Source organism: Desmodus rotundus, chromosome 1, assembly GCF_022682495.2.
Source record: "Desmodus rotundus isolate HL8 chromosome 1, HLdesRot8A.1, whole genome shotgun sequence".
NCBI classification, from domain to species: domain Eukaryota; kingdom Metazoa; phylum Chordata; class Mammalia; order Chiroptera; family Phyllostomidae; genus Desmodus; species Desmodus rotundus.
Window position 1 is genome coordinate 29,004,198 of NC_071387.1, and position 27,880 is coordinate 29,032,077.

The window sequence follows — 27,880 nt, forward strand, 5'->3', positions numbered from 1 at the left end:
GAAAAACCTAAACTAACAGTGATGAAGGTTTCCACCAAGAGAAGAGTGTGTCCTTTGCACCACACCCTAGCACTGTTTAGCATTTTATCAATAATTTAGAAGACAGAGATTGAGCTTGCGGCTGACCACACTGAGGTGCTGATGCTGGTAGCTGACAGTTGCGAGACTTGGAACAATCACCAGTTTGGGAGACTGAGCCAAAACCAACAAGAAGACATTTTAAAAACTGTTATGAAAACATTGTAACATTACAGGTGACAAAACAGGAAGAAAAAAGTCACCCACATGCCAGTTACCTATATCATTCATCTGCTAGGTTTTTCTCTGTTCTATTTTTTTCTCCTTCATGTTCTTACACACACATATACTTGTATATTTTCATAGGTGTAACCATGTTGTATATACAATTCTGTAGTCTTTGTACAGAGTGCGTTTGCATTGTTTTGTAAACATAACTTCATATTTCCCTTTACTTCCCATTTTTCATCTGTAATTGTGAACGAAAAGGTCTAGTATTGACTTAACCCTTTCATGGTAGCTGCGCAATTGGGTGACCTCCAATATCTTTGATACAGGTGATGCTGCTACGAATGTGCTTGCATAAAGATCTTTTTGTTTATTTTGAAATATCCTTAAGGCAAATACCAAAGATTGAGATTTATGAGCCCAGGGACATTTTTATGGTTCTTAATATAGTGCTACCAAGTTGTCTCCAAGGACATCTTCTAACTCACCCAATCAAGATAATTAACCTCCATCACCCCTAAAATTTTCCTCACGACCCTTGTGGACAACCCAACTTCCCTTCCCTACTATCCGAAGGCAATCACTGATCTACTTATTATAGACTAGTTTGCATTTTATAGAGTTTTACATAAAGGGAATAACACTGTGTTCTTTTTGTCTGACAGCTTTCACTCGGCATAACTATTTTGATTCTTATCCGTGCTGTGATATCAATAGTCAAGTCCTTTTTCTTTCCTGAGTAGCATTCCATTGTATGGATACGCCACAATTTGTTTATCCATTCACTTGTTGAGGGGCATTGGGTTGTTTCCATTTTTGGCTGTTACCAACAAAGCTGCTTTGAATAGTTGTGAACAAGTCTTTGTGTGGACACATGCTTCCATTTCTCTGGGGTAAAATACCTAGGAGAGAGATGTCTGCGTCAGATGGTAGGCATGTGTTTAAATTTTAAAGAAATCGCCAAACTGTTTTCACGAAGTGGCTGTAATACGTTTTTTATTTCCACTAGTGGCATATGAGAGTTCTGGTTGCGTCACCTCCTCACCAACACTAGATATGTTCAATCTTTTATTTTTTCTAATGTATTAAAGATATTAAAGATTTATTTCTTATACATTCTTGAAAGAGCTTGGTAAATACATGTATGTATCACTTAATTTTACACAACAAGAACTAAAAAGGATAAGAAAGCCAAGATTTGCATAGCATTTATATTTTCTCTATCTTTCTCCATTGAGCCCAGCTTTCTCAAAGCTCATTTCCTCTACATTTCCGGGGACACGGCTATCGCAAGGCCATGTTGTCTTTTTACAGATGACGGGCGGTTCCACACTTTGTTTTCCAAAACCACACAGCGCTTACCTCCCTGTGAAAGCCCCGTAGAGCATTACATGGATGGCCAATAGCGTCCACAAACCTGGAGATTTGGAAGCTAATTAACTGTATACTAAAAAATATTTGAATAACACATGTCAACAAATAGAACAACAGATGTTCAAATTACCCGTGTAAAAGAGGAGCACACGCATATATTCTGGGTTCCTTTTAGCCCCATCTCAGACCCAAATTCTGTGACCTCAAACTGCCTCTTCAAACAGTGCATGTGGAAACACTATCCCTGACTTCCTAGGTATGGGAGGAGCTGCTGGGCTTGGCCTTAGAACTGGCAGTGGCCACGGAAGTGGAGACAGCCCCGGCGGAAATTCTGGCCTGGGCTCTCTCCATCGCGCAACGCCTCCTCATACTGAGACGGGAAAGAACTTGGGTCAGTGTCGTGAACCTTGGCCAGAAACTCTAGGGCCTGCATCCTGGTGGTTTCAGCGCGGCTCGTGGCCCCACAGGAATCTAAGTCGTGCAGGATCACTGATGGCCTCCTGCTGGTATTGTACTTCGGGTATTCATCCTCCATGAAAGAGCTGGTGTGAGCTTCCTATGCTTTCCAGAGAGGTAGTGCTTCCTCCAAGGATATGACCCTATCACACTCAGAACTTCCCAGACTTACTCTCCGGTGGCGGCACGGTTGCCCTTCATGAAGATCACACCCAGGATAAGTGTCAGGATGCTCGTCTTGGGCATGTCCTTTGCACCACGCAGCACCCCACCATAGGTGAGTCTCATTTTGACGAGGATGGCATAGCAGTGGTTGATGGGATCCACTTCCTTCACATCATGGGCAAAGGTTATCTCCATGCACACAGAGCCTCTCACGAAGATCTCAGTGAAGTGGTCTTCACCATATTCTTTGCTGGCAATATTCAACACATCTGCCTTGGTTTGGGCTCTTTCATTTGATACTTGAACAGCAGGAAATTCACCAACGAAGCCATATTTTCCTTTCAAGATTTTATTTATGCATTGCTAGAGAAAGGGGAAGGGAGGGAGAAAGAGAGGGAGAGAAACATCAATCGGTTGCTGCTTATACGCGCTCCGAACAGGGACCGAACCCACAGCCCAGGCATGTGCCTTGACTGGGAATTCAACAGGTGACCTTTTGCTTACTGGAATAACGCTCAGCCAACTGAGCTACACTAGTCAGGGCTAAAGCCGCATTTTCATCTAGAGCACCTACGCACACGTCCTTGGGGTCAAGCCCTGCCTCTGAGGTGCTACTGGAGCCCTCACAAGATTTTCTTGATGAGGGGACTGTGGTGGAAGTGGAGGAGGAGTGGAAACTCTGAGGACTCGCAGGAGTACTGGGGAGACCAGCATCAAGAGCCTCCTTCGAATTGCCAGGCATTGGCGAGTGGGAGGAGAGACAGGCTTCCTCCAGAGCCTTGGGTTCCTGTGCAGCCTCCAGGCCCTGGGTCTCACTGTGGGTCAGAAGCATTGTGGATTCTTCTGACAAAAAGCCATGCTGACGCTTGGCAGTAATGAGGAGTGTGAACAGGAAGGCTGGGGGGTGGTGGTGGGGGGGCGGGCACTGCCTGACACTCAGCAGCACTAGGGCTCTTCCCTAGACTGAGTAGAATCTGCGGCACCTCGGATCGAGGTATGTTCAGTCTTTTAAATTTTGCCCTTTTTAGTGAGTGTGTAGTGGTATCTCGTAGCTTTAATTTGTATTTCCCTCATGACTAATAATATAATTATTATCTATTGCTATGTAACAAATTATCCCAAAATTAGTGTCTTAAAACAACAAACATTTATTATCTCGCAGTTTCAATGGGCCAGGAATTTGGGTGCGGCTTAGCTGGGTGTGGCTAGCAGAGTTGACCCACCTGCGCTTAAAGTTGCTTTGGAATAGTGCTGAATATGGGAAATGGGAGAGAAGAAGAAATGAAAAAGCAAAGGGTTGAAAAAATAAACAGAAAAAAACCTCAAATTAGGGGCTGGAAAGGATTATTTTTCTGAACAATGCAGTGGTTCTTAAAGCAATTGTCAGGCTATAGTTCCCCTGCTGAATGGAGGAGTTTGGGTTTCCGCGATGACGCTGGGAGACTGAACATTTGTTGAGCTGTGCACCTGAATCAGGCTTTGAATAGGAGCTATACATCTGTCAGTGGATGTAGTCAATCCTCAGAACAGCCCCATTTTACAGGTTTAGAAGCCGAGATCTGGAAGTTTAAGTAAAGCTTGGCCAAGGCCATCTACCTGAGATGGATTTGAATTTCCTCTGCTTCCTGCAGAAGCCTGTGGTATCCCATAGCAGTACCCGAGTACATTAATGTGTTATCACTCTTCCGATGCTGCCTTACCATGTCCTTTGCCTCCAGGGCCCCTAGAGTTTTTTTAGTGAGTTGTAGTGGACAGTAAGAAGTGCAGATCCTCCGATCCGTCAGGCCTCAAGTTGTGGTAGTCTGGGTTCCCCTCGGAGGTTGAGCTGTGTTGCCAAACTTCCCTCTTCCCCAAGTCCAACAGGCTTGAGTGGCCATGGATTGAGGCTGACCTCAGTGACAGTAGGTCTTTGCTTAGCTACCTCCATGAATGATTTCTGCCCAATAATGGAAGAGTCACTGGTGTCCCAACCCCAGATGTCCTCTTCCCAATCAGCACCCCCTGAAACAACACCCCTAGACACAATAAATCTTGGATGTAAAGCTGATTCAAGTCTTAGCTCCAATTTGTGAGTGGATTTGAGAAGGTCCAGTCTCCTCTCCAGCCTCAGTTTCTTCAGCTGTAGCATTGAGGGAGAAGATTTGATTGGCTAGATTAGTAGTATTTTTACCCCATGGAAGAGAAGGCAGCAAAATATGCTTCAGTCCATGTGAGCCGAGGCATGGCCTCTTGGTTAAGTCTCCCGCAGGTCTTCATATACACTTATGGCTGCTTTTCAAATATGTCTAGAGCTGTTCCATAAGTAAAATGCGAATTCATTTAAAGATGTTACTGAAGTTTTGGTTAGTTTTTAAACATGAAATTTCTCAGTGTTTACTAAAAAGTGTATCTACCTTATTTGTATGTGTGCATGTTATGAGAATTGTGCAATTTATAGCTGTTAAAAACTATTCACACTCAAAGTGATTGAGAATCACTAAGAGATTCCCCATAGACTCTCCAGCCAGTGGAGCAATCGTAAACAGAGTCAAGAACCAGGATATAGTTACAGTTATACAAGGTGAATAAGTTGTAGGTATCTGCTGTAGGACATAATGCCTATAGATAACAATATGATGTCGTGCACTTAAAAGGGTAGATCTCACATTCATTAAGTGTTCGTAACACACACACACAAAGGGGCACAACAACCCTTTTGGGGATGGGGATACGTGTGTTACCTCGATTGTAGTGATAGCATCACTGGTGTGTGCATGTGTCTAACTCATCAAAATGTGCACGTTAAATACGTCAGGTTTGTGTTCTATTATAGCTCAATCAAGCAGTTAAAAAAATCAAGCCAGTCAGACAGGGTTATTGACCAATCAGAATGTATATGCTGGAACAGATCCCTGGCAGAATGGAAGCCTGTTGAGACAGCACCCCTCATCCCTGCTGTGGGAGGCTTTAACCCTTTAGCTGCAAAATCTTGAGGTGTTCCAGGGAATACCGGGGAAGGACTGAGACAACCAGGGAAAGGGGATGTGGGGAGGGGTGAGGGTGGGGGCTCCAACAGGGATTATGTATCTTGGGGCATCACCGTATTTCAGAGTCTCCGTATTCGGAGGGTGCATATAGGTCATCCTTCCGGCTGCTGCACTGAGATGGCATAGGGTGCCTGGGCACGAACTTGGACTCTTGCCTCCCTGCACAGCTGACTCTCCATGGCCACAAGCCCACCTGGTATCTGCGCATTGCACTCTTTTGCTCCAAATTTGACTTTAGAATGCTGCATCATGCTGAGTGGTGAGGTGGTCAACCTGGGACCCTCCAAATCTGGCTTTGGTTGAATGAGTTTATCTCCTCCTCACTGACTGGGTACAAGTAAGCTGTGTAAAGGAAAGGAGGCAAAATTTGGGGTAAGGAATTGGTTCTGGTTTCATATCTTAGCTCTGCTGCTTGTCTTCTATATGCACCCCCACTCCCCTCACACCCTGGCAAGCCATCTCATTCCTGTGACCTCGTTTTGTTGGTCAGTAAAAGCCAGGGTGACATCTGTTTTGTCCCCCTAGAAGTCCATGCTGAGGTTGAAATCAGAGAAAGGAGGGAAAGCGCTTTGCGAACTGTAAAGCTTTGTGCGCACACGAACAAGTCTCTGTTCCACGGACTGAAAGATATGACTGTTGAGAATGTGGCTTGTCTGCTTCTGGTTGAATCAGGGGTTATGATCTGCCATTTATTTAGTTTGTCCCCTGACTATCTCAGATGTGACCGTAATATAGCTTAAGCTTTTTCTGGTGAGGGTGGGCTGCAGGAGGTGTGATTGTTCTCCTTAACCCTACAAAATCAGAGCCCAAACGGGCTGCTGGGAGTACCCATTTCAACCCCTTCATTTTAGAAATGGGGTCACTGAAGTCCAGACAGGGCCAGTGAGTAGCCCAAGGGCACGTAGTGAGGCAGTGGCAAAGCCAGAACCAGGCCTGCTGATTCCCAGCCCTTTCCCTCATGACCTGTGATGTGTCTTGTGGCAAACCATTCATTCATGCTTTCATTCATTCAACAGCACTTACTGAGTCCCTGCTGAATTCTGGACTCTGTGCTGTTTTTGGGGCGAACAAGTTGGTACAATTCTTCTCTCAAGTTGTTTGTGACACTGGGCAGAGAATGCTCTTTCAGAGTCCTGAGAGGGGACCAAATAAAGTGTCATTCATACAGGTCTGGCAACCTCCTTCGGGGGTGGGTACGGTTTTTGAGAACAGTGGAAAAGTGGGGTGATGAAGTTCAGTGATGCTGACCTAGCCACGGTGAACAGCCAAGTACCCTCACCTGCCTGTCTCATTCCGTTTTCACAGGCACCTCGTTTTGCAGATGGGGATGTGGAGGCCCTGAGGAGGGAGGGCATACAAATACACCAGGGTCACAGAGCGGGAAAGTGTCAAAGCCACTTGGATTGAAAATAGGGGATGATTCAGGGTCTTGTGGGTCTTGTGAACTGGCTCAAGTTACATACAAGGAGTATGGGTTTGGTTGCTTAGGAGACCTGGGTTCAAGTCCCAGGTCTGCCATTTCCCAGCTCTGTGATTTTGGGGAAGTTACTCTTTTGAAGACTTTCCTCATGTATGAAACAGACAGAACACGGTATTACCTTACAGGGCTCCTGTGAAGGTGGAATGAGTGTCTCAGGGTGGGGCTCGTAGCTAGTGCCTGGCATGCAGGGTTCCTTTGCTGCCCCTACCAACCCCTGATGTTGGCGCCATGATCAGCAACCAAGGGGCCAAGTACTCCTGGCTCTCTGCACCCGAGTCTTCCGTGAGAAAGGCCTGGAAGGGTTTCCTCAGTTGAACAATAACAAGGGTGTTGGCAAAGGTGAGGTTTGCTGAAGGCCCAGGCCTGAAAGTTGGGGTCCCTCTCCCCCAAAGCAACTCTCTCTCACATGGGTGGGGCCTAGTCAAAGCTGCTGAAACCCAGTTTGGATGCCCTGAGTCGCCCGCCATGCCTGACTGCGTGGGGTGTCAGTTCTGCCTTGCTCCTGCTGCATTCCGGCTTCGTATGTCAGCACCTCGTGAAATCTTCCAGGTCCTGGCTTTGAATAACCCCTTGGCTGCCTGGGAGTGAGGAGGCTGGCTCTGTTTTGCCTGTCAAATCATCTGCTTTGTCTGTCTACGGGCAGGTAAGCTGGGTCCCCCACCCCCTTCAATAATACCCACCAGGCCATCACTGTCAGGGCTGACTCTGCCCAGCTCAGGCTGAACAAACAGCCATTTAGACCCACCAGCCGAGGCCGAGGCCATGCAGTGGCAGGAGCTGCCATTCTTTGGGAGCAGCTTGATGACAGGCTCTGAGCAGATGCATGCTCTCCAGCGGGGAGGGAGCTGAGCTCTGACTTGCCTATCCCAGCCACGGCAAATCCTCCTTTCTTAGCTGAATCAAACCTCCCAGAGCACTCCGGCATTCACTCGTGCACTCACTGGGCATGTGATACAGGAAGTGGCCAAAATGAAATGAGAGGGGGACCCTGATACACAAAGAGCCCTGAATGTGTACAGAGAACCCGGAAACCTGCCAGATATCTTCCTTTGCCTTCACTGCTAGGAGACTTGGCACCAGTTCAGTCCTGGAGGCAATAGTTAACTCATCCCAATTGCCCGGTAACATCCTGTGCTCCTTTAAATCGGTTCTTGTATTAGCTTTTAATCAATCTTTTTAAATGTATTTTTTATTGTGGTAAAATACACATAACATAAAATTTGCCCCTCACGACCTTTAGTACATTGACATGCTGCACAACCATTGCCACTGTCTAGTTACAGACATGTTCATCACCTCCAAAGGAAACTGCTTACCGACAACCCGTCATTCCCCGCTCCTTAAAGACATCGCAGATATCCTTGTGAAGTAAGTAAGGGGCTATGGGCTCTAAGTAAAAATAATTAATAAAAGAATACATAACTGGTAAATTTCATCGTATTAGCTAGACACATTCACTTTGTATTTTATTTTTCCACATTCACTTTTGTTTCCCTACTTTGTTCAATTACGGGTTAAGTTATGGCTTATTTCTGATCTGGCTGTGTCATTCCAAATTCCCTTTTTCCTCTCCTCCACCTGTTCCTTCCTTCCTTCCTTCCTTCCTTCTATTACTATCTCACCTACTTGTCATCTATCTATCATTTACCTGTCTTCCTACTCTTTAGTCATCTATCTGTGCTGCTCTTTGTAAATCTAGATCATTGACTCTCAGACCTGAACGCCAGGTAAGGTTTTAAAATCTACTGATGCTTGGACCCCATTCTAGGCCAGCTGAAATGTAAACTTTTGGTATGGACCTTGACATCTGTATAGTTTTAAAGTTCTCCCAGGTGATTCCGATGAATAGCGAAGGTTAAGAATCACCTAAATTAACCCTTCTGATACTTAACCTTATACAGAAACTTATCTAAGTTCTAGTCCTCAGTTGATCTAGTTTTTACATAAGTGACCATTTACTACATATATGTTGGATAATCTGGCTTTTAAAAAAACATACAAAAAACTTTTATGTACTTAAATGTTTTAATTTTTTCCTTTTTTAAGTAAGGATTTTATTTATTTATTTTTAGAGAGGGGGAAGGGAGGGAGAGAGGGAAAGAAACATCGATGTGTGGTTGCCTCTCGCACGCCCCCTACTGAGGACCTGGCCTACAACCCAGGCCTGTGCCCTGACTGGGAATTGAATTGTGACCCTTTGGTTCGCAGTCTGGTGCTCAATCCACTGAGCCACACCAGCCAGCACTGTACTTAAATATTTTTCAACAGCATCATTTGAAATTCTGCCTACTATTCTGTTAACATGTATATATTACATTTATTTAATCACTCTCCTGTTGGAATTTTGATTAGGATTGTATTGAATCTATAAATGTATCAGGAATTGTATGTACACTTGAGATATATATATTTTAATTTAAAATTAAAAAATTTTGAACATGTACAAAGACAAATAATAAGATGTAGCCCCAGGTACCCATTGTCCAGCTCCAACATCCATCCATTCTATTCACTTCTGTCCCATTCATATTCCCATCTTCCCCTAATAGCATATTATTTTGAAACAAATCCAAGACATTATATAAATTCATCTATAAGAATATATCTCTAAAAGATAACAAAACCCCAACACCATTGTTGAACAAAAAAATTAACAATTCCTTAATATCAAGGGCAACTCAATGGCTTGTTAAAAGTCTGGCCAAATTGGAGGTGTAGGCAGAAGTGCTTCACTTACTTATACAACCAAAAGAAGGATAACAACCAATTTAAAAACAAAGAACAACCAGAATTGCCAGAAAACATTTGCATGGAAGTCCAACAACCAAGGAGTTAAAGAAACATTCATCCAGACAGTGTGCTGAGACCAAGAAATATGGCCCCAATGAAAGAACAGATCAAAACTCCAGAAAAACAACTAAGTGATGAGGAGATAGACAACCTGTCTGATGCAGAGTTCAAAACACTGGTAATCAGGATGCTCACAGAATTGACTGAACTCAGTCACAAAATGAAGAAAGAAATGAAGGCTACCCAAAGTAAAATAAAGCAAAATATACAGGGAACCAACAGTGATGGGAAGGAAACTGGGCCTCAAATCAACAGTTTGGAACAAAAGGAAGAAAAAGGCATCCAACCAGAACAGAATGAAGAAACAAGAATGCAAAAAAAATGAGTGGAGGCTCAGAACCTCCAGTACAACTTTAAGCATTCCAACATCTGAATCACAGGGGTGCCAGAAGGAGAATAGGAAGAGCAGGAAACTGAAAACTTATTTGAAAAAAATAATGAAGGAGAACTTCCCCAACCTGGCAAAGGAAATAGACTTCCAGGAAGTCCAGGAAGCTCACAGAGTCCCAAAGAAGTTGGACCCAAGGAGGAACACACCAAGGCACATCACAATTACATTACCCAAGATTAAATAGAAGGAGAGAATCTTAAAAGCAGCAAGAGAAAAGGAGACAGTTACCTACTAAAGAGTTCCCATAACACTATCAGTCAATTTGTCAAAAGAAACCATTCAGGCAAGAAGGGGCTGGAAAGAAGTATTCAAAGTCATGAAAGGCAAAGACCTGCATCCAAGATTACTGTATCCAGCAAAGCTTTCATTTAGAATGGAAGGGCAGATAAAGTGCTTCCCAGATAAGGTAAAGTTAAAGGAGTTCACTATCACCAAGCCCTTATTAAATGAAATGTTAAAAGGACTTATCAAAGAAATAGAATATATACTCTGGTATTGTTGGGTAAAGCATTCTGTAAATGCTTAGTTATCTTTATAGTCTTATGTTTATATTATAAGATTCTAATTTTGTATTACATAATTATACTGATAATTCTAATAGCCTAATCTACAGTTGTTGCAGTTCTGATCTGCCAGCTTGCTTTTCTCATGTCTTACATTTCTGACTGTGAAGTATTAATTTTTATTAGAACTCTATCTTTGGAAATGTCTTGGACTTTTTATCCTCTCCCTCTTTGTTTCTTTTAACAAGTAGAACTACTCTTCCAGGTTCTCTGTTCCCTTCCTATGTGAAAATCTACTGGGTCTTATATAAAGTTATTGGGTCACAACATTTTTACTTTCAAAACTCTGTACGTTACTGTGTTATCTTTCACACTACGTTTACAGATAGAAGTTTGAAGCCAGATTGGGTTTTGTTCTTTTGTGTTAACTTTTTTCTGTATGTGGAGATTTTTTCTCTTTTTATTACTTACAGTGCTGCTTTCCAGAGTATATTTAAATGGAGCCTCTTTCATTGATTTTTTTTTACAGGAAGTGATAAAGCCCTTCAATTCCCACATAGGCCATTTTTTATCTCCAGAAAGTTCCATCTTTATAGCTTTTATTATAGCTAGTCTCATTTATTCTAATCTCTTAAGGAACACCAAGTAAGTGTGGTGGAAGAGGAGCCTGGAGAGATAGGAAGAACTTTGATCTTGAAGGATGGTGCTGGAAATTCATAGCAGATTAAACATCTGCTTGAGCTAGAAGAAGGGGTCAAGAACAGGGACAAGGACAGGGAATGGGGAAGATTCATCACGCCCCTTTCCCCGAACATCTCTCTGGCTTTTCTCTTACCTGGTCCTGGCCTACCCTGACCTCTCTCCCTTACCTTCATGGGTGATTTTTCATATGCCGCCTCTTTAGGGAAGCTGTCTCTTTTCTGTAACTGGTCATTGATTTCTCTGTTTTCTGGACTGAACTAGAATCTCCTGGGGGCCAGGAGTGCATCTGGGTGGCCACTGTGTCATCAATCAACACTTACTGCAGTGACTGGCCTGATGCAGGTGCTGAGTAAATGTCTGCCAAATGGACAGATAATTGAAGAAAAGAGAATGAACGGAGGGCATTTGTTGATCACCTTGAATGAGGATTTGTTTGAGAATCAGCAGTCAAATTATTTAAAAACCCAGCCCCACAGACAGCTAGGGAAATGAAACAAAAATGACAGGCAAAATGGCTTCTAAAAATACCAGAGCCTCAGGATCTTACTCTTCACACCTGGCTTGGACAGTTTTGTTTATTCAGAAGTTATTTATTTCCATGTAAATCACATTCCCTGATATCAAACTGTCTTTGAATCTATGTCTTTCTGTCTTGTTTTAAAAAATATATACTATGGTCAGTGAGCACCTGGATTTAACATTCTGCTATTATTAAGAGATGCTGGTTACTAGAGCTTCCTGTCTGTGTCAGGGAGTGTACTGAGGGCCTGACATCTGATATCTAGGTAAACCCTCTCCGTCAGTGCTATTTCCCCCAGGATGTAGGTGAGGGCACAAATCCAGAGAGGTTAACTCATTCCTGGTCACCCTGAAATAAGCAGTGGAGTTGGGATTTGATTCTTTTGCATCCCAATTCCCCTCAGCTCACGAAGTGGTTCCACTGCCATCATCTGAAGGGCTCCTTGAAGCCACTCAGTGAGGGAAGCCAGCAGGGATCCCTAAGTCTGCCTTACATATGTGGAAGGTGAGAGAGTTGATGGCAAAGTTAGGACTTCAGCCTGGCTAAGTGAGCAGAACCCCTGGCTCAGCCGGTGCCAGTGATGTGACTTTGGACAACTATTTCCCTCTCCAAATATCAGGGTGCTCATCTACAAATTAGAACAAGGGTTTTCTTTTCCTCTCCTGGCACCAAAAAATGTGCTGTCTTTTCCAACACCACTTTTCCAAATAGGTGTCCTTCAATTCAATTCAATTCAATTCAACTTAATTCAACTCAATTCAAACACTGACTCCACAGGTTAAGGGCTCAGTCCCATGGGGCCACACTCACTCAGACACCACTTGCAAGTAGTGAGTGGGTCCCCAGGTTACCTACACTTTTGCCTTACACTTTGGCTACAAAGTCAGGGGTTCTCACGACCCCACTCCTCCCTTAGGTACAATAATTCATTAGAACAACTCACAAAATTCCAGAGAATTGCTATTCTTGACACAGAATAAACACCTAAGATCCATAAGTACATAACAAACACATATGAGTACATACATCACTACATTATGTTAATACATAAGTTTAGAGTTTATTATGAAGGATATAAATAAACAGCCATATGAGGAGGTACATGGGATCCTGAGCAGAGGGCAGTCTCTGTCCTCAGAGAATGGGAGGGTGTCAGTCACCCCCCCAGCATCTTGATGTGTGTACCTGCTCAGAAGCTCTCCAATGCATTTGTTGGGTTTTTGTTGTTGTTGTTTTTTATGGAGATTTTAATACATGTGATTAAATCATTGGCCATTGGTGACTGAACTTAACCTCCAGCCTGTCTCCCCCTTCACCTGTTCCCAGGTCAGGGGTGAGAAGGTAGTGCTGAAAGTTTCAACCCTCTAATCAGCCTCTTTCTTTCTGGTACCCCATCCTGAAGCTATTTGGGGTCTGTAAGAGTGACTTGGTTAGTATAAACTCAGGTATGGTCGAAAGGAGCTTGTTGTGAATAAACAAAAGACACTTCTCTATCAGATATAGGGTTTGTAAATATTCTCTATCAACCCGGACACTCAGGACACTCCAAAGGTTTTTAGGAGCTCTGCGCTAGGAACTGGAGACAAAAATAGATTTTAAAAAATATTTGATAAATATCTCTCCTTCCCCCCCGATCCTCAGCCTCTGGTAACCACCATTCTGCTCGCTGTTAGTATGAGTTCTACTTTTTTGCTGTCTATTTTTTAGGTTTCACATAAAAGTGAGATTATATGATATTTGTTTTTCTGTGTCTAGCTTATTTCATTTAGCATATTCTTCAGGTTTATCTATGTTGTTGTAAACAGCAGGATTTCCTTCTTTTTAAGGCTGAATAATATATATTTTTCTTTAATATAAGTAATACATGCTTATATATTATATATGTAATACATACATATATATTATTATATTATATATATTATATATATGTATAAATAATTCTTTACCCATGCATCCATGGGTGGACATTCAGGTTGTTTCCCACATCTTGGCTGTTGTGAATAATACTGTAATGTACATGTGAGTATTTCTTTGAGACAGTGTTTTTATTTCCTTCCCATATATCAGAGGTGTCAAACTCATTTTCACTGGGGGCCACATCAGCCTTGCGTTTGCCTTCAAAGGGCCAAAATCATTTTAGGACTGTATAAATGTAACTACTCCTTAACTGTCAAGGAGTTGAAATTACATTTGGCCCTTTGAAAGCAACCGTGAGGCTGATGCCCCTGGTGAAAATGAGTTTGGCAACCCTGCCATACACGATACCAAGAAATGAGAATGCTGGATCATATGGTAGTTCTATTTTTAATTTTTATGGAAACTCCACACTGTTTTCCACATCAACTATACCAATTTACAATCCCACCAAGTTTCTCTTTTCTTCACATCCTCACCAGCACATTTTATCTTTTGACTTTTTGGTAAGTTATCCTAACAGGTGTGAGGTGACATCATATTGTGGTTTTGATTTACATTTCCCTAATGATTAGTGATGTTGAGCATCTTTGCATATGCCTGTTGGCCATCTGTATGTCTGCTTTGGGAAAATGTCTATTCAGGTCCTTTGCCCACTTAAAAAAATTGGATTACAGTTATTTGTGGGTTTTGGGGGGGGTTTTGCTATTGAATTGTATGAGTTCTTATACATTCTGACTGTTAACTCCTTATCAGATATAGGGTTTGTAAATATTTTCTCCCATTTGGTAGGTTACCTTTTTATTTTGTTGATGGTTTCCTGCTGTGCAGAAGCTTATTAGTTTGATGTAGTCCCACTTGTTCATTTTTGCATTTGCTGCCTGTGCTGTTGGAGACAAAATAGATTTTAAGTCAAAAAAAAGTTGTAAGAAGAGACTTCCAGCCAAGATGGAGGCATAGGTAGACACATTGTGCCTCCTCACATAACCAAAAGAAGGATAAAAACAAATTTAAAAACAAAACCAACCAGAACTGACTGAAAATCCCACTGTGTGGAAATCTGACAACCAAGGAGTTACAGAAGAAACACTCACCCAGACTGGTAGGAGGGGTGGAGAGGACTCGCGGCAAGGCGGCAGCTGGACTGGGTGGTCCCACATTCTCGTGCAGATAAACTGGGAGGAACAACTGCGGAGCTAGACAGACCAGGCAACCCAGGTTCCAGCGTGGGGAAATAAAGCCTCAAGGCCTCTGCCTGAAAACACCTGTGGGGGTTGAGGCAGCAGCGGGAGAAACTCTCAGCCACACAGGAGAGTTCTTTGGAGAGACCCACAGGGTCCTAAAACGTACATAAACCCACCTACCTGGGAATCAACACCAGAAGGGCCCAATTTGGTTGTGGGTAGCAGGGGAAGTGACTGAAAGTCAGCAGAGAGTGGAGCAAGCAGCACTGTTCCCTCTCGGACCCCTACCCCACAAACAGCATCACAGCGCAGAGATGTGGGTTGCCCCACCCTGGTGAACACCAAAGGCCTGCCCCTTACTACGTAACAGATGCGCTGAGACCAAAAAAAAAAAAAAAAAGGCCCAAATGAAAGAACAGATCAAAGCCCTGGAAAAAAAATACAACTAAGCAATGAAGAGATAGCCAACCTATCAGATGCACGGTTTAAAACATTGGTAATCAGGATGCTCACAGAATTAATGGAGCTCAGTCCCAAAATGAAGGAACACATGAAGGCTACCCAAAGTGAAATAAAGCAAAATATACAGGGAACCAACAGTGACAGGAAGGAAACTGGGCCTCAAATCAACAGTTTGGAGCAGAAGGAAGAAAGAAACATTCAACCAGAACAGAATGAAGAAACAAGAATTCAAAAAAATGACCAGAGGCTTAGGAACCTCCAGGACAACTTTAAAAGTTCTAACATCCAAATCATAGGGGTGCCAGAAGGAGAAGAGAAGGAGCAAGAAGCTGAAAACTTATTTGAAAAAATAATGGAGAACTTCCCCAATCTGGCAAAGGAAATAGACTTCCAGGAAGTCCAGGAAGCTCACAGAGTCCCAAAGAAGTTGGACCCAAGGGAGCACACACCAAGGCACATCATAATTACGTTACCCAAGACTAAAGATAAGGAGAGAATCTTCAAAGCAGCAAGAGAAAACGAGACAGTTACCTACAGAGGAGTTCCCATAAGACTATCAGCTGATTTCTCAAAAGAAGCCTTGCAGGCAAAAAGGGGCTGGAAAGAAGTATTCAAAGTCATGAAAGGCAAGGGCCTACATCCAAGATTACTCTCTGCAGCAAAGCTATCATTTAGAATGGAAGGGCAGATAAAGTGCTTCCCAGATAAGGTCAAGTTAAAGGAGTTCATCATCACCAAGCCCTTATTATATGAAGTGTTAAAGGCAACTTATCTAAGAAAAAGAAGATCAAAACTATGAACAGTAAAATGACAACAAACTCACAGTTGTTAACAACCGAACCTAAAAACAAAAACAAAACCAAACAAAGCAAACAACTACAACAGGATCAGAACCACAGAAATGGAGATCACATGGAGGGTTATCAACAGGGGAGTGGGAGGGGGAGAGAGGGGGAAAAGGTACAGAGAATAAGTAGCATAAATGGTAGGTAGAAAATAGACAGGGGGAGGTTAAGAATAGTATAGGACATGTAGAAGCCAAAGAACTTATATGTACGACCCATGGACATGAACTGAAAGGGGGGAATGCAGGTGGGAGAGGGTGTGCAGGGTGGAGGGGAATAAATGGAGTGAAATGGGACAACTGTAATAGCATAACAATAAAATGTTTTTTTAAAGTTGTAAGAGACAAAGAAGGTCAGTATATATAGATAAAAATTCAATCCATCTATAAGGATTAAATTGTGTAATAATTACAACCATATACACATCAGAAAATAGAGTTCCAAAATATGAAGAAAAAAATTCACTGACTTGGACGGACAGATAGGCAGTTCTACAGTAAAAGTTGGAGACTAGTTGTATTTAGAGTGTCATTCTCCAACTAGTTCAGGCAATTCAGGGCTGAAGATGGAGAGTTAATTGCAGAGCAATGAGTCACCATGGCTTTCAGAGTCAGGGTGAGGGGCAAATATGGGCAAATTCAAAATGAGTAGATGGGATGCTGCAGCACAGCTTTGAAGTTGACGGCATGACAGTTCAACTGGTGGACAATCACAGATTTAAAAACAAATTGCTACACTCACATCATGGACAGCAGGCATGGGGATGGATGCCTCATCCACAGCAGCTTGGGGTTGACTAGAATTTATTTGGTGTGCAGCCCCCCTCATTTTGGAAGGGCCTCTGGTCATTGTATGAGGTTCTTTAGCCTCTACTATGTACTGGGCACTGGTGGGGTACCAGGGATATGAAATGAATGGGTTAAGGAATAAAATACTGACACAGGCCACAACATGGATGAACCTCCAAAAATGATGCTGGGTGAGAGAAGCCAGACACAAAAGACCACATTTTGTATGAGCCCATCTATATGAAATGTCCAGAAAAAGCAAATCTATAGAGACAGAAGGCAGATTAATGGTTGTCTTGGGCTGGGGATGGAAATGGGGACTGATGGGCATGAGGGATCTTAGTGGGATGGAAACGTCCCCAAACTGGACTATGGTGATAGCTGTACAGCTTTGTAAACTATTATAAATCAAAGAATTGTACACGTAAAATAGGTGAATTTCATGATGTATAAATTATACTTCAGTAAAACTTGAAAAAATTACAAGGTCCATGCCTCTTCATTGGGAGTGTGTACATTCTTCAGGAAGAGTATCTTGCAGGACCCAATTTGACCTTGAGGTGGAGAGACAGCATGTATCAGATACAGTGCTAGGCATTTGCGGGGAGGTGGAGGGAAGGAGGGGAGACATGTGGTTGACATATTTCCACTTTGGGAAACACATACTATATACACTGAACGTTCTGTACCCACAACTTCATGGGGCTTGACTGGAATTTGGTGTGTAGCTGCCAGGAGGGGGCCATCAGGATCCTGCCAGTATCTGCTCTGATTGGTCCGTCCTATCCTGGTGTTTTTTTTGATAGTCAGCCATAGGTGGGAGTATCAGCCCACCCCTCTTAGTCTTAGAACACTGAGGCCTAGCGTGGGAAGAGGACCCTGGTTCAGATAGCAACTGGGTGGATTTACACTCAGGTTTCAGGCACCCACACTCCTGCTTCTTCCCAACAGGTCTCTCTGGGCTCCTGCAGATCAGGCTCTTAAAGATGAGGCCAAGAGGACCTGGGCTGACTCAGAGGTATGGTCTTTCTCTTTTTAGATGATGGAAATCTGGACTTGAGGCCCAACTTTAACACTGGGGGAAGGGACCAGGGGTTTGTGTTTGCAAAATGGGGGTGTAGGACAAGGTGAGCTCTCATAAACATTGGTCTCTTCTGCATAAAGACTACTCTAGAGAGCTTGATAGTTCCAACGTGCCCAGGAGCCTGGGACATTCCAGTCACTAGGCTAGGTCCAGGAGGTGAGTCACAGGGAAGGAGAAGATAATTCAGTTACAGAGGGGGCCACCCACTGGGGCTTTATTAATCCGGCATAATAGTGAAGTAATTGTCTCCATTTATGCAATGCCTGGTATGAACCAGACGCTGTGGTAGGTTCTTCCCAGACTTTATCCCACTTAATCCCCACAACAGTACTTGAAAAAGTAGGTGGTATTATTTAAATTTTACAAAAGAGGAAACTGAGGCTCAAAGAGGTGAGGTAACCTAGTATGCATCTGCCTGTTGAAAGCTTGCTCAAGGCTCGAGACCCAACACTGGCTCTCACGGCTGTCCTCAAAGCCATCTCAATGCCTCCATGACACTGGATCTGCTGGTCTCCCATGGCACCTTGGCTGTGGACTGTGCATCTTTGAGTTTGTCAGTGGCACCACTAGACTGGGAGCTCCCGGAGAGCAGGAAGCTGCCCTGACTGGGCTCTGTCTCCCTGGAGCCTGTCTAGGCCTTCTGGGAATGTGGGTTGGATCGGTCTCCAATTTACAAATTGGGTTAAGACCCACAGGCAACAATAAGAAGAATATAAGGTCAATATTAGTGAAAGTAAATCATAATCCTAATACCAGCCCTGTGAAGTAGGAATGATGATCCCCATTAAAAACAATAAGGAAACACTCGGAGAGAGCTTGAGTAACTTGGCTGAGGTCACACTGCCAGCAAGTAGAGGAACTGGATTCAACGCTTGGCCTGGCTAATTCCAAAGTGCTCTTTTTATTGTTCTGGGGAAGTTGCCCACAGTTTAATCTTTTGGTTCCTCCTTTACAATTTTTTAAGTATATTTTATTGATTATGCTGTTACAGTTGTCTCTTTGCCCCCTTCCACCTGGTATCCCCCTTCCCTCCAGGAATTCCTCCACCCCTTAGTTCATGTCAGTGGGTTGTGCATGTAAGTTCTTTGGCTTCTCCCTTTCCTATACTATTCTTAGCATCCCACTGTCTATTTTGTTCCTACCAATTATGCTTCTTGATCACTGCACCAATTCCCCCTTTCTTCTCCTCCCCCTCAGGGCTGATAACCCACCAAATGATCACCATACCTATGATTCTGTTCCTGTTCTAGTTGTTTGCTTAGTTTGTTTTTGTTTTTATTTTTTAGATTCATTTGTTGATAGTTGTGAGTTTGTTGTCATTTTAATGTTCATAGTTTTGATCTTCTTCTTTTTCTTAAATAAGTCCCTTTAACATCTCATGTAATAATGGCTTGGTGATGATGTACTCCTTTAGCTTTACCTTGTCTGGGAAGCACTTTATCTACCCTTCCATTCTAAATGATAGCTTTGCTGGATAAAGTAATCTTGGTTATAGGTCCTTGCTTTTCATGACTTTGAATACTTCTTGCCAGCCCCTTCTTGCCTACAAAGCTTCTTTTGAGAAATCAGCTGATAGTCTTATGGGCACTCCTTTGTAGGTAACTCTCTGCTTTTCTTTTGCTGCTTGTAAGATTCTCTCTTTATCTTTAACCCTTGGCATTTTAATTACGATGTGTCTTGGTGTGGTCTTCTTTGAGTTCAACTTGATTGGGACTCTGTGCTTCCTGGACTTGCATGTCTATTTCCTTTGCCAACTTAGGAAGTTTTCTTGCATTATTTTTTCAAATAGATTTCCAATTTCTTGCTCTTTCTCTTTTCCTTCTGCACCCTTATGATGAAAATGTTGGAATCTTGAAGTTGTCCCAGATGCTGCTTATACTACCTTCATTTTGGGGGGATTCTTTTTTCTTCTTGTTGCTCTGATTGGTTGTTTTTTGCTTCCTTATGTTCCAAATCATTGATTTGACTCTTGGCTTCACCCACTCTAATGCTGTTTCCCTGTAAATTGTTCTCTATTACAATTAGTGAATCCTTCGTTTCTGACTGGATCTTTTTTATGCTGCTGAGGTCCTCACTATGTTCCTTGAGCATCCTTATAACCAGTATTTTGAATTTTGCATCTGATAGACTGCTTATCTCCATTTCATTTAGCTCTTTTTCTGGAGTTTTGATCTGGTCTTTCATTTGGGCCATGTTTCTTTGTCTCCTCATTTTGGCAGCCTCCCTGTGTTTGTTTCTGTGTATTAAGTAGAGTTGCTTTGATTCTGTCTTGGTAGCATGGTCTAAAATAATAAGTGTCCTGTAGGGTGCAGTGGCACAGCCTCCCCTATCACCCAAGCTGAATACTTGAGGTGAGCCCTTCATGTGGCCTGAGTACACCCTCCTCTTGTAGTTGAGCCTTGGTTGCTGTTGGCAGGTCAATGGGAGGGATTTACCCAGGCCAGTCAGCTGCAAGGACTGGCTGTGACCACTGACCACTAACCTTCGCCCTCCGTGAAGGATAAGCTGTGAAGGATAAGGTGGTGCTCCAACATGGTCTGTAGCTATCCTCTGGGTCTGCTGGTCCTGGAGTTTCCCAGGTGGTGCAAGCCAAGGTCAGTCCCCAACTGTTTTGTCCAGGGCCATCCTTCCTGAGCTATCTAAGAAGGTTGTACTTGTGTTGGGTGTGGAGATTGCCAGTCGAACCCAAGCCGTGAATCTAGGCTGGCTGCTGCTACTGCCAGGATTGGGGCTCACTGAGGCCAGCTGTTGCTTGTTTGAGAGGATTTAGGAAGCTGTGAAGCAAGAGCCAAGGCCAGTTATTCATATGGAAAAGCAGCTTGGGTGGGCCCGTAAGTTGGGTGGGATGGACTCTCTGGGCATCTCCAAGGTGGGCCATACTGCCTTAGTCAGGTTGATGGAGTCTCAAATATGGCACTAGCCTGATGGCTCCATGGTTCTGCAGGGGGAGGGCTCATAAAAGGGACAATGGCCTCTGCTTGCCTTGATGCCAGACACTTCTGCTTCTCCCAGTATGCCACTGGTGCCCTTTAAGCTGCCACCCAGCACTGGAGCTCAGAGGGAGTGAGTCTGAGTAGGTGAGTCTGTGTGTGGGTTTTTAAAGAAGAACTGCTTGGGGCTCCAGCAGTTTCTTCTGCAGATTCAATCCCTGCTGGGTTTTGCAGCCTGAAGTTGTGGGGACTTATCTTCCTGGCACTAGAACTTTGGGCTAGGGGTTCTGGTGTGGGTCTGGAACTCCTCACTCCCAAATTTTTATCCAGCACCCATGGATGACAGACCAGCCTGTTCCATGTCTGTGCCCCTCCTACCAGTCTGGATGGCTGTGATTTCTTTAATTCCATAGTTGTCAGACTTCCATTCAACTCGATTTGTGATGTTTCTGAGTGATGGTTGTTCTATATATTTTTAAAACTTTTTGTTGTTGTTGTTCAAGTACAGTTCTCTCAGTTGTTCTATATTTTAGTTGTAGTTTTGATGTGGTTGTGCGAAGAGGTGAGCCATGTCTGTTTACACTGCCACCTTGACTGGAGGCCACAATCCTTCTATATCCACAAACCACCATGGGTTTGAGGATATTAAATAGTTACTTAATATTTTTCTTTAAATCAACTCACTTTTTAAAAATATTCTATAGAGAAACTTTAGGTGGAAGCCCAGTATCATTTACCATAATTAATTAATAAACTTATAATAACAATGCCACATTTTGTAGTGTGCGTATGTGTTCTGGGGAATCCATATCACAGACCCCGCATGGGTTTCACACTATCCCCATGACCCCTTTTTAATCTCTTCTCTTCCTCTCTTGTTTACTGTCCATCTTGTCCATGATGCTCAGAGTCCTAGAAAGTATGTATTGAAAGGGACATTCATCATGTTCCTGAGTCTGAGAAAGCTTGTGACTTGCCCACAGGCACATGTGGCCCCAGTCCCCCAGGGATTTTTCACTGCTCACCTTTCTTTTTTTAAAACAAGATTTTTTTTTTAACTTATTTTTAGAGAGAGAACAGAGAGAGAAAGAGAGGAGGGAAACATCAATGTGTGGTTGCCTCTCACGCATCCGCCACCAGGGACCTGGCTTGCACCCAGGCATGTGCCCTGACTGGGGATCAAGCCAGCGACCCTTTGATGTGCAGGCCAGAGCTCAATCCACTGAGCCACACCAGCCAAGGCTACTGCTCACATTTCATTGGCTAGAACAAGCCAGGTGGTGCCACCTTACTACATGGTGAAAGGAAAGGAGAACCAAATAATGGTGAGCATTAGTAGTATCTTCTACACATCATTCCTCACGCCACTCCTATGGGGGAGGGTGGGAGGTACTAAATATTCTTTCTCTTCTATAGACTATGGGACTGAAGCCCAGAGAAGCAAGCTGATCAATGCCACATAAATGAAAAATGGTGGAGCCAGGAATTGAACACAAGCAGTGTAGCTCCAGAGTTCATGGATAAAACTCAGATACAATGCCTAAATACAGTCACCAATCTATTTGTATTTGTTTTCTGTGGCTCCTGAAACAAATCACCAGAATTGGTGGCTTAAAAGAACCCAAATTTATTCTATTTCTGGAGGCCGCAAGTCCAAAATCGGTTTCACTGGGCTACATTCAAAGTAGCAGCAGAGTTGATTCCTTCCAAGAGGATGTACTGGAGAATCCATTTCCTTTCTTTTTGTAGCTTCTGGAGGTGGCCTACATTCCTTGGCTCATAACCCCTTTCTGGAATTATTCAAACCTCTTGCTTCCAATATCACTTCGCTGTAGTCAAATCCCCCTCTGCCTCCCTTTTATAAGGATATTTGTAATTACATTTAGGGCCCACCCTGGATAATCCATAATTTACTCACATGTGCAAAGACCCTTTGCCACATAAAACAATACTCTCAGATCCCAGGGATTAGAACAGGGATATCTTTGGGGCTATCATTCATTCAGCCTACCGCACTACCGTGAAGCTCTTACATGGATTCTGGTTGTCTTTGGTCTGACCCTTTCTTGGGGCTCCAGCACACTGTACCTCACGGGTCAGCAATTTGTTATGGTTAGGGTTTATTTCCCCTACTGACACGCAAACTCCTTGAGGGCAGGGATTTGGGCTGATCCATCTGCCTCTGTGTAGAGTTGGTCACATACAAATAACAGTTGTGGAAGTGATTACATTGAGTGAAGTAAAAATTTCCATTGAAGGCATCAGAAACAGCTGTGACAAAGGAGCCAGTGACTGGTGGTGCCCCAATGAACCACTCTTTTAGAGGATGAAGAGGGTGTGGCCAGCTGTCCCCAGGGCTCATCACTGCTTTGCGTTGTGCCATGGCTTCGTGTCTGCACGCTGAGGAGGTGAGCACCCAGGGGAAAGTTGGTTGTCTTGCCACCAACGCCTTCGACTCATTGACTCATTTGGCAAATGTTTATTGACATATTAGTAACATCTTCAACTGAGGCAGCCATGGCCTTGGGAGCCTCTTTTTGGTGTCATGTGGAAAGACTTTGGGTCCCATGTACATACGCCATTGGAAAATTCCTAATCCATGAGTTGAGATACAAGGAGGCTTAGGATGCTTGAGCTCAAGTCCTGATTCTGCTGCTTCCTGGGACAAGTCACATCCACTCTCAGAGTGTCCACACAAGTCTATGTTGAGTTTGCCACATCATTAAATTGTAATTATATACGGTTGCTGCACTCTACTTCCATATCACGCGAACCCTGAGGAGAAGACAATGTCTCTGCCATCTGTGTTTTCCCATTCACTACTTTAACACCTGGTGCATCATAACCTCTCATTAGTAGTAATTACAGCATAGTAATGATAATGTGTGTCAAACACTGTTTTATGGACTTTAATGTTATAACTCATTTAATCCTTGTAGCAATTCTATGAATTAATTACTATCCACACCCTGCAGATGAGGAATCTAGGCACAGAGAGGTTAAGTAACTTGCTCAAAGCCACAATTAGTAAGTGGCACAGCCAGGTTTTAAGTTCATGTCCTTTACCCACAGTTCACCGTATAAACGACTCTGAACACGTGGTTTGTTTGAAGAATGAAACAACATGTGAAATGCAGATCTCCAAGGTCTCTTTAGCTCTATTTCCTGTGAGTCTTAAAAATGCCTCTCAGGAGACTACAAAAAGGAACACCTGCTCAGGCGTGGCAGTGCAGACCGGGGACACAGGTCCACACTGGTACAGGGCAGAGTCTACTGAGAGTGGGAGTTTGAATCCTCACTGTGGTACTTATGGCTGTTACTTAACCTCCTTGAATCTCAGTTTCTTCATAGGGCAAAAGCACAGTATGCTAAGTCCTCACTTAACATCATGGATATATTATATTCTGTGGCTTTAAGCGAAGCGATGTATGATGAAACCAGTTTTGCTATAGCCTAATTGCTGTGAACAAGAGTTCAGTGCCTAAGGTATCTCATCAATCTTGAAATGACACTGAATGAAACAATGTTATTTGAGGACCTGCTATAATACATACATTGTGTAGCTATTGGGAGAATAAAATATAACATTTAAAAAAAGATTACCTTGTGGAAAAGGGCTTGCCACAGAGAAAGCAGTGGAGTTTGGAATATAATCAATACAGCTTGCTATTCTTTAGAACAGAGCTTGGTGGGGAACTTAAGTGGGTCAACTTCTCAAGGATCAGTATAAGAGAGCCCCATGGTAAAAAGTTAAATAAACCCAAGGGTGGTCTGCTTTCTGGAGGTATTAGCTTTGGGTGGAAATCAAGCAGGGTGCCTGTGTGTGGATAGGGAGTCTTGGTGTCCATTTCTAGGGACGGGATGGGAACATATATTGGAATGAGCGGGGACCAGGGAGTGAGGAAACACAATCCAGTCCTAGCTCTGCCATTACCTTCATGTGCGAGCTGGCAGGTCTGGCACGTTGCCAATCAGCTTTCAGGTTTCAGTTCCCTGACTCCAAGATGAGGGGGTGGAATTTGAACATTTCCAAGCTCTCACTACCTGTCTAGAAATTCCCAAGCTAAGTTCTTCAATGAATGAAAATTCCTCCAGTATCCATTTCTACCAGAACAGCAACAGTTTTCCCTTCCCGCTGACACTGCTATATATTTGATTCCAGCACAGACGAGAGGCATTTTGTTCTATTGTTCAGGTCCCTCCCCTCTCATGTTGGTGAGGAGCTCCAAAGGCCCAACCATTCCAGCCAGGTTGGCCCAGGCCTCTGGATAAAAATATGCAACCAGTCAACAAACATTTATTTCATTTTTTAAATTAAAAAATCATATAATTAGAAAGAAAAACAGGATTATGGGAGACAATACAGGTAAAAGTAAAATGAAAAAAAGTTAAAATCCCCTAAAATCCCATCACCTAGAGATGATACTCTTTAACATTTTGGTATCTGTCTTTCCAGATACTCTTTTCTCTGTGCATTTTAATTAAAAAATTAGATCCATACTGGGCACAACTTTGTCCAAGTCTCTTTCCTACCTAGCATTATGCTGTGAGTGATTTTCTCTATTCTCCTGCATGTTTAATAGCTACACAGTATTCACTGTATGGATATATTTAACAATCCCTCATTGAACCTTTTTGTTGTGTTTTCCACACCAATGAATATCAGAGTCCTTAAATATTGGAGTAGTTTTTTCTTAAGTTTCTGAAAAGAGGAATTGCTGGGTTGAAGGATATGGGCATTTTGGCCCTGGCTGAGTGGCTCAGTGGGTTGGAATATCATCCTGTACACCAAAAGGTTGCAGGTTCTTTCCCCAGTCGGGGCACATACCTATCTTGCAGGTTTGATTCCTGGTCCGGGGTGTGTACTGGAGACAACTGATCAATGTTTCTCTCTCCATTGATGTTTCTCTGTCTCTAAAATTGATTAAAAACATACCGTTGGGTGAGGATTAAAACAAATTTCGACACACTTTTCTTTTTGCTTTCTAGAAAGTTTGTATCAAAACAAATTCACAATGGGAGAAGAGTTCCTAGATTACCACTGTAAGAGCAGATAAGAGGGGTGCCTAAGTCAGTTAATGGTTGGGCAGGTCAGGGGAAGCAGTTCAAAGGAAGTGTCTAAATGGAAATCTGTAGGACAAGCAGGAGTGTGCAACAAAGAGGAAATGCAAGTGTTCCAGACAGAGGGAACAGCATGTGAAAAGGCCCAGAGGTATGGCACTGAGAAGAGAAATAAGTTCCATGTGGTTAGAGGTTGGAGTTCTGGCAATAACATGTGGAGTTACACACGGTTTTTGTTTTAGGAGGGTTATTTTGGTTTCAGAGTAGCTAATGGACTGGAGGGGTCAAGACTGGAAACAGAGTGACAAGTTGGGATGCTGTTGCCATCCAAGTGAGCAATGTGGCAGTGGCCAAGACTGGGATGGTGACAGGGGGAATGAGAAAGACAAGACTGAGGGACATTAGAGAGGCAGGAAAGACAGGACTTAGTGATTATTTGGATAGTAGGATGACAGGCGCGAGGGGAACCTTAAGGATGGCCCTGAGGTTTCTTTCTGACCTGGGGAGGATGGAGAACCTAGACATCGTCCAATGATTCTGGGATAGGAAGATGTGTTCACCTTGGAACGTCAAGTACGAGGTTCCTGTGGGACCCATCCTAGTGGGTGTCCTGTAAATATTTGAATCTATAGAAGAGAGGTCTGGGCCACACGTGGCTGCTGGGACTTGAGAGGATGCTCGAGTCACCCCTCACCAAGGGATGCCTAAGAGAAAGCCCCAAGGGAGACGAACTTCTAAAGGACTTGTAAGGGAGGAGGAGCCTGGAAAGAGAATGGGAAGTATCCGGAAGCAGGAGGAAAACCTGTACTGTTGTCATGGAAGCCAAGGGAAGGAATTTTGCAAGGGCAGTGGTTGGCAGAGCTCTGTAGAGCTCCATCCCTCACATTCTACCAAGGGTCACTTCATTTAATCCTCCCAACAGACTGGCGAGGCAGCGACTTCATCATCGAATTTCAGAAAAGGAAACTGAAAGCCAGAAGTGGAAGACAAATTTCCGAAGGCCACCTAGCAAGTCAGTGGCAGACAAAACTTGACCTCTGGTCTTGCTTGGCAGTGTGTGGGTGAGGTGGGTAAGCCTAGCAAATAGACTAGCGTAAGGTCCTGCGGCGGGTGGAAAAAGAATAATGGCTACCACTCCTCAGGTACCCAACGTGTGCCTGGCACTGTTCTAGGCCTCACCTGCATTCTTTCTAATCCTCACCACCACGACAGGTAGTATTTTTACTCCTACTGCGAAGGAGCCTTGGGCCCAGAAGCTAAGCAGGTGCCAGGGCCAGCCTGGGAGCCCAGGTCTTCCCCACCCTCTGCTATGATTACACAGGCCAGCGGCAGCTCTTCCCATCCAGGGGGCAACGTCTGCAGCGGGACCCCCGCCCGCCCCTCGCCCCCGCGCGCGCATGCCTGGCCGCTGAGGCGTGCGAGCCGCCGCCCGGGGCCCTCGCTCCTGCGCGCTTTGCACAACCCACCCAGATAAGGGCCGCGTCTCTGGGCAATTATCGTCCTCCCACCGCCGCAGGGGCTGGCCGGGCAGAAGGCCAAAGGCCAGGGGACTCGCAGCCACCCAGGGAGAGCGGTAACCGCCAACCGGGCCAGCCACCAGCGAGACGCGCGATTGCACAACACCCGGACGCGGGGACCGGAAGGCGGGGAGACGGCGCGGCGCGATGGCGTCACGCACGGCGGCCCCACCCCCCGAGTCTTCCGCGCCCTGCGCCCCTGGCCGACCTGGGGGAGACAGCAGGGCGGGGGTCGCCTTCGCTTCTAGGTAGTCTTTTCCTCCTACCTTCTCTTCATTTTTATTTTTTCCCTTCATCCCTCCGGTTCCTCCTTGCTTCCATTCCTCCTTTCCTGTTTCCTTCCTTTTCCCTCTTTTTCTTTGCTTTCCTCCCTCCCTACATC

The 27,880-nt window shown here is 44.0% G+C and overlaps 2 long non-coding RNA genes across 3 annotated transcripts; one reads left to right on the forward strand and one right to left on the reverse strand.

Annotated features, from left to right (window-relative positions):
• Nucleotides 1–27,742, reverse strand: LOC123479714 (uncharacterized). 2 transcript variants are annotated; one of them, XR_006655426.3, is made up of 6 exons: nt 27,448–27,742; nt 25,749–25,834; nt 14,722–14,892; nt 14,425–14,513; nt 6,291–6,400; nt 5,495–5,609 (listed from the first exon to the last, which is right to left on the reverse strand). It is a non-coding gene; the product is annotated as an uncharacterized lncRNA (long non-coding RNA). The 2 variants fall into 2 exon arrangements; XR_008426633.2 differs by lacking the exons at nt 5,495–5,609; nt 6,291–6,400 and adding an exon at nt 1–2,604 and having other exon boundaries at nt 27,448–27,740.
• Nucleotides 7,299–17,961, forward strand: LOC123479715 (uncharacterized). The gene is made up of 3 exons (XR_006655427.2): nt 7,299–7,390; nt 8,025–8,115; nt 17,858–17,961. It is a non-coding gene; the product is annotated as an uncharacterized lncRNA (long non-coding RNA).
• Nucleotides 27,743–27,880: the final 138 nt, after the last annotated feature.